This window comes from Mugil cephalus, chromosome 22 (assembly GCF_022458985.1).
Source record: "Mugil cephalus isolate CIBA_MC_2020 chromosome 22, CIBA_Mcephalus_1.1, whole genome shotgun sequence".
NCBI classification, from domain to species: domain Eukaryota; kingdom Metazoa; phylum Chordata; class Actinopteri; order Mugiliformes; family Mugilidae; genus Mugil; species Mugil cephalus.
Window position 1 is genome coordinate 11,526,343 of NC_061791.1, and position 8,089 is coordinate 11,534,431.

Genomic DNA, 8,089 nt, shown 5'->3' on the forward strand with positions numbered 1-8,089 from the left:
CTCTATGGTACATAATTTAGATCCATTTACCATACATAATATGCACACTGCTGTATACAAAAATGTTATGTTGTTGTTAAATTATAAATATGGGCCTGTAAACTATAAGAAGGCTCGGCTGTAAAAAAAAAAAAAAAAAAAGAAAAAAGAAAGAAAGAAAGAAAGAAAGAAAAATCCACCCCACGAATCCAGAACTGAATTTGAACTGAATTATGATAGAAAATAAATATTGTGACATTTGTAGTAAGGACTCTTTGATTAGATGCACTGCAATCCGAAGAAAAGGCCAATGTTGCATGAATGAGGCTGGGCCCTCTCCGTTCTACCCTGATGGGAATTTATGGATAGGAAATGTCCATAAATGTTACGAAGTGGATGGGAAAGAAAGGCAACCATTTGCAACGGTTTATATCCTATGAGTGATTTAAATTTCTTGCTTTTAGGAATAGATAAAGGCACCAATCACTGCTTCAATCAGTGCTCGTTAGAAAGTTCAATTTTATGTAAATTCTTTATTTTACACCTTTGTCTCCAAAAGCTTAGTTAGAGTTCCACTGACGATTAGACGAGTAAGTTTAACTATCAGTAAGAAATTAATGTCAAGGCAGGAAATGTGACATTTCCTCAACTATGAGGGACAATGTCTGGGAGTGGGACATAAAAGTAAAAGCTACGCACATGTTGAGTAACTGTACTCATTCCTGCCCCGTCTTTTCAAGCTGGCTCCTTTTTTTTTTATTTGAGTTTTCAGTATGCAGACATTTGCCAATTCATAAGGTAAACTAGTGAAAATGGATAGATTTTAATATAAGAGTCAAGCACTCAATCCGCCTTCAGAATTGTTCTAATGTTCAGTTTATGCTGAATCAGCATCAGAAGGGTATTAATTCAGCTGTATAATCATTATGGATTAAGGTGCTGATGAACAGAATATATAATTAAACGTTAAAGTGTTAATTTAGCCTAGCCCACTGCCTAAAATGGGGTTACCAAAATAATAGAAACACATGTCAACACAACACAATAGTTCGATAGTGCAAATTGCCACAGCCTTTCAATATGAAAACACAGTTGAATTAACATCTCCTTCAGTTATTTGAAACAAAATCTGAACACTTTCACTTCTAATAAATTAATGAACTTGCAAGAGAATATATTTTTCTTCGTTTGTAGAGTAATGTAAGTAATTGTTCGATTTAGAGTAGCATGTATTTAAATGTGTATATCATTAATGTCATGTTTAGTTTCTTTTACACTATGATGCTATTTTGAAACATTTATTTTTTATGCATAGTATTAACTTTAATTATTACAGCCAATCTTTTTCTTTTCTCTATAGGGAATTTAAAAGTCAAATACAGGGCAGCACCTGCTAACCTAACAGGCCACACTGAGAGCTTAAGTAGAATAATTCCAGTTGATTATCTTTCCTTTCCTAGGTTCCTCTTTATTACTCTGCGTTTTTGCTCGACAGGACAGAAATAGTTCTTTCTTACATAAGTGGAAAACGCTCACAGATGCAGCCTCCTTGTTGCAGTTCCCACGGTCCAACTGTCAACAGCGTCCTTTCCAGCTCAGACCTGACAAACATCACAATGCAGGATCATGCAATCCAAGGCTCGCTTCTCTTTTTCCCAGCGCCTCATGTTCTGCTATTGGGAGGTTGTCCAGCTTCCCAAGCACTCCTACACTCTGATCGTGATCATATTTATTGTTCTTTTGTAAGTTAATTCATGTCTGTTTATCGCGTTGTCTGTTTCGATCGCGTGTGTGGACTCAGTTTGGAAATCTTAACCAAGCAGCCCTTGGGATTTTCCTGCACACGCTGCCAAGGCGCATGACAGTATATGAAAGACATGTTAGCATGTATCGTACCACAACAGAATTTGAAACAGTGTCTGCTTAATCACTTCAGCTGGTGGTAGCCAGCAGCAGCAGCAGGCTGGAACAGAGACATTAAAATCTTGTCTAAACAATGCACAGACTGCTCGTTACGTAATCTACCAAAACAAAACAAAAAATAAAAAAAATGCATGTACATTTTTCAATTTACACCAATCAAAGCCGTACGCACGTGAAGTCACCTGCCTTGAATATTTCATGTGACAAACGCTTCTCACCCAGCAGATGCACTCATCTCTGGGAGAGTCTATATGTAGCCCTTAGGCCACAGTGCACAGACAGAACTGCTGTTCTGTTTGCAGCATTGAGCTTGAATAATTGATTAGGTGTGTGAAGCTGAGAGGACACTGAATGTCAAGGAATTTGCTCACATTTCTAAATTGAATTCCCTGACTATCTCTTGAGTTTTAAGCCTCAAAATCCCAGAATTTGCTCATAGGGGTGTACTCCTGGTGAGATTTGATACCAAAAGCACAAACCAAGAAAAGGGCACAGTTATGCAGCATTGCTAGATTAAAACAGACTCACTTAAAGTGAAAGTACACTGCTGGTATCAAACCGAACTGCTTGATGAGGCACCTTGCAGGTGCCACTAGGGGGAGCCACACTGTTTGGAATTCAGGAGGCGCTCTCCCCTCAATGCAACGTAGCGAGTGAAATAACCAGAGATGTTTTTTTGATGCATAATTTATCGAGTCAGTGAGTGGCGCTCACCGCCGAGCTGTGTCTCGCTTTAAACGTTTAAAAGGCCAGGGAGAGCAATGCAAATAACAAGCGCTGAAAAGGCTGCATCTCTCACAGTGTTCTGTTTAGTAATGAAAGGAGAGCATGCTGTTTTGAAGGTACTTGGATTAAATGAAGTAAAGAGAGAAATCCCCTACAAAAAACAACAAAAAAGAAAAAACAGCGTAGGAGTAAAGAAAAAAAACAGCAACACAGAGAAGCCCAGTCCAAACTCACTCAGCATGCTTGGCATGTTGCACCGACGGGCACAAGCCCTGACCAAGCTAACACCACAGGAATACAAATCATTACCAAAATAACAGATAGCAGGAAAGGATAGAGAGAGAGGGAGCTGACAGCAGATAATAGGAAACGTCTGAATATTAATTTCATGTGCAAAGCTAGTGTTTTTAAATAATTCATACGTGACATGGCCCGCGGCTATAATGTGTTGAGGCTGCACGGGTTAATCCTGCAGAAGAGGGAGACGAGTGAGATTTCTGCTCCGCAACTTGATTGGGCGACGTCAAAGTGGAGAAAAGGTGATCTGTCAGAGGCTGTGGTCTGTGGGCAGAAGCCGCTGAAATTCAGCAGTGCACTTCACAGCTTCCTGCGTACCTCTCATTAATTGCAAACATTTTTTTGCACCAGAAACATGATTGTCTTGATGTAGCTCCCAATTTTGTACTTCCTGAACTTCTTACAGTAAACGAGCAAACGCCACCGTTAATCAGATGTGCCTAAATTCTGTTTCTGTGGATCTATGTGCATTACATTTATTTAAATAAACTTTATTTACTAGGTACGCTACATCAATCAGCCACAACATTAAAACCACAGACAGGAAGAGTAAATAACATTGACCATCTTGTGACAGTTCAGTGTTCTGCTGGGAAACATTCAAACGTGGCATTTGTGTGGATGTTATTTAGACATGTGGCACCCACCTAGACCAGATCAGGGACCCCCGCCCCATAGCATTGACACTCCTTGATGGCAGCACCCATCCCCAGCAGGGTGCAGCCCGACTAGGTGTTGACCTGGCCTCCAAATTCACTAGATCCCAAACTGAAAGCACCTATAGGATGCACTGGAACAAACCTGATCCACAGAGGCCCCTCCCCTCAACCCACAGGACCCAAAGAACACCACAGGGCTCCCTCAGAAGTCCCACATCCAGTCTCTTATGAGTCGCAACTGTTTTGGAGGCAAAAGGGAGACCTACTAAGTATTAGGATGGTGGTCATAATATAATGCCTGATCGTCGCATGTTTGGACACTGACACACTTCTTGTTATTTCAGCTTCACTTACATTTATACTGGAAATACAGGCTACTCTCAGCTTCAATTCGAGGCCATCCAAATCGGAGGAAAGGCGCGGGAATTGCAGCCATTTTTATAAACAGTTCAATATTTTCTGGGGCTCCAAACTGCTCGGATAATTGACTCAGAGGCAGTTTAACAGACAAATGTGGGATGTTCTGTCATTGCTGCCTCGTCAGTCGCGCAGGTAAAAGGTCTGCAGTTGTTTCCAAGGGTGCAATTTGCGTGCGGCAACCGCTGCTGTGAGCTGGCAACATTTCTACAAAAGGGCTCCTGCTGGAAGTGAAGCAGGCCATCCTCAAAGGAAAAAAAAGAATAAAAAAAAGCAAGCAAATCTATCAGAGAGGTAGCAGAATCATTAGGAGAGGCCAAATCAACTGTTTTGTTCATTCCGAGGGGAGAAAAAGAACACGCTAGTGAGCTCTCAACATAAAAAAAGCCTTGAAGTCCACAGACACTCTTCAGTAGATAGGCATATTATTGTTATCCAGGTCTGCTATAAAGAGGGGAGAAAACACAGAGAGTTGGCAAGAAGGCGTGAAACATTCATAAACCTTAAGAATAGAGCAGATAGTCAAAATTCTGAAAGATTTAAATGAGATTTAAAAAGGCCAGATCAGCGCTGAAACAGTGTTCTTTGGACAGATGTAACTCAGATCATCCCGTATCAGAATAAGAGGAACCTGATTGGACGACGCTTCACAGTACAGACTGAGAATGCCAGAAACAATGCTGTGAACGCGACCCAGATTTATTTGGAAAGACAGAAGATTTGGAATATGAGGGAGTCGTCTGATTTCCGTTTACTTGATCATTCATTTCACTGGCTTTAGACAAAACCAAAGGAGCAACTCTTGATTCATTAAGTTCCATTATCTTTAGTTTTCAGTGTTATAAAAGTTTCCATTTCAGTGTGTGAGTGATCACACTAAAGGCTTGGATGTGCACCAGTTCAAATCACTGATTCAAATACATCCAGTTTCTGCATTTGGTTCATAGAGAGAGATAAGACACAACGTCTAATTTCAGGCTGTTAGTCATTGGCTGAACTCATTTTTGTTTGCTTCGTTTTCTTGTTTTGAGAGGATTTAGCGCTTTATCAGACAGCTTACGACGTCGGAAAAGGCTACGATCCTGTCATTGTAATTACCCCTCCGTCCTTGCGCTCATTTGTCTTGCCGGCTCATATTTTGCAACTCCAGTCTCAACCCATTAACCTTTTTTTTAAGAGGGCTCCGGAGAGATGGAAAGAGCGAGAGGAAAAAACAAAAGAGAGAGACAGACAGACAGAGAAAATGAGAGGTCTTTGTTCTTGAACCGAGGTGTGCCGCACCCTTACCAGAATCGCTAACGCGGATGGTAATTGATCAAAGACAGCAAAACAGAATAGAGAGCAGGTTAGAGGGAAGGTCAGGCAGAAAAACACTCGAAGGCCCGCGCTCTGCTCTGTCGTTTCATCTCGGCTTCAAACCTAATCACACTCAGAGCAGAAAGTCGCCGTGTCACGGCCCCTCTTTGAAGAGAAATTTGCAAATTTGTTTGCTGGTTAGTCGTGAAACGAGCCTCTGTTGTGTAAAACATAAATGTGTATGTGTATGTGTGCGCGTGCGTATGATAAACAAAAGTCCTGAAGAAAGACAAAAAGAACACAATCAACCCAGTGAAAAATGAGCCCCGTATTACATGGATGTATTTATTCAGAAAAAAGAGCCAACATTACATATCCGTGCGGCACACAAGTAAGTGCATTACAAGCTAATTTCAAGGTTAACTGTAAATGAGATTCAGTACTCTTGTGTATTTATAACAATCTGGGATTTGTCACAGTCTAAACTTTAAGTGAATATTTTTCGCACACCTCAGAATGTTTCTTTTTTTTTCTCCAGTATCTTTTTCACCATTTCTCAGTACAGAATCGCTTCCACAACACACATATTGGATTAGCAGTAGAGTACTGGTAGTGGTGTACAAAAGCAGATAACGTGGAATAACAGAGACACAGAACGACAACAAAGTGTATATATATATATATAGGTCTGCTAGTATGCCGCTTTGCAATATCTGTGGTATTTGTGCAAATATGTGTCACATCTGTGGTAATACAGTTTGACTGTGAGTCACAGTCAGTAAAGGTTGGACATTCTCGGTGCATCGTGGAGCCTGATGGCTGTTGGCAAGAAAAGGCCTCCACAAAGACATTGAGTCACACGGCTGCAAGGGTCTGTGGTTGTGGACTCCGAGCTGCCCCGGCTCAGCATAGAGAGGAGGGCACGGATACAGACGAAGAAGAACCACATAAGATGCAACTCTCTGTCTGAGCAGTTCATAGTTTTTTGCTACCACTACGTTAAAGGACCTGACCAGACCTGACTCCAGAAGGCTTCAGCGTTGTCTAAGTAAATCTATTATTGAGTTACCAACCGAGGGAAACCTTCTCTGCAACCATCTTCCTTTATGGGTTGGAGGCCTCTCGCTGCATTAGCGTTCCACCAAAAGCTCCTTGGTCAGCCCAATATTGAAAGTGATTGTTGTTGCACCATCTGAAGCTCTCAAATGAACGTCCTCACGACCTGTGATACAAGTAGTGGCTGAACAAAAATTAGGACAGCGCTTCCGGTGCACAAAGTCCTTGCACGGCAACAAGATTCCCAGCCATACAGAATGGCTAAAGACATAGCATGTGCATTTTTGTGAGTGATTTTCCTGCCTGTGTTTACTTTATCTTGTTCCTTGCTCGGAAGACGATATCTTCTGTTGGAGGTAGAATCTGAATACGAATCTGCAGTGGAAGCGTTTCGCACTCCACATGTGGCTTATCTGAGTCTTGGGGGAAAATCCATTAAGGCCCACGAGCGCACGCACTTGTTGAGGCAGACATGCACGCATAGAGACGATAAGGTAATGCCATTGTCATCTGGCCGTCCGATTAAGTAGATTAGAAACACATTTAGGAGATGTTTGCAGATCTGATGGCTTTGTGGGGAGGTGCAAACAGCACCTTTGGACCTTATCATGAACATTTGGGCCAGGTCTAAACAGTTATTTGAATAAGTTCTCTAACATGTACAATCACTTCCTTAGCCAAGTTCCACGAACAAACAGAAAGGATGGGAGGATGATTTCCCCGGTTTCCACAGACAGATAGACCAGCAACCAGTAAATGAATCAATGCAGGGCTGAGCTGTAGTAGACAGCTTGTTCAATTCCGTTTCCTCAGAAAAGCCCCTTTCCTATAATGGGAATTTCCTCAGTCTTCTCCCTTCCTCCACCACTGGAGAGATCGTGGAAAAGGTTGGCAGGATAGCATTTGAAGTACGTTGAGACATCCTTTATATGGGTTTAGCGCAGCCACCCAGAGACGTTTGAAGATAGAACACAGTTCGGGGATGAGCTGGAAACAATTACACCCGTTCTAAATGAAAATCTTCATCCCCTGTTACAGTCTATATGTCTTCCGTCAGTCCTGACTTGAATTGTTGCTGTCAGCTATTCAGCTTGGAGCAGAAGGGATAAAAGGCAATTAATAATATAAGATATCCTTAATTCATATGCTTCGTGCACATGCTGATGGGAATCTGCTGGATTCTCTGTGTGTCTGCAGGAGGCTGCAGGCTTCCAGACAACGGAATCCCATCTAAACGGTACATTATGCCCAAAGGCTATTAAAACAGCTGGATCTGTGGGAGAACTTGGCTCTCCCCATTTATCACTCTACCTTGTGTGTCTTTTTCTTTTTATTCTCATACACGCAAACATCTCTTTCCTCTCCCTTTTTTTCTGGTTTTGTTAATCCTGTCTGTATTCACCCTTAGGGAGTGCAAAAACTGGAGTATCTAGGTGTAATATCGACCCATGTGGTGTAATCTGCACCATCAGAGCTTTGAAAAATCAAACGTCTCATATGCACCTTGATTTTTATTTATTTATTTTTTATTTTAGGGAAAAACAAAGTCAGATGTCTTCTCTGTGCTGTTTACTGTAGTTTTCACTCTCAAAATCATGCTTGAGTATATATGAGAAAGTTGCAACGGTAGGATACAAGTACAAAGATAAGGGAAGCGGCGGGATGAAAGCGGTGGAAGGCGTGGGATGGCTGCAAGAATCAAAGGGATGAGGTGGGATGTAATGACTGGAGATGGT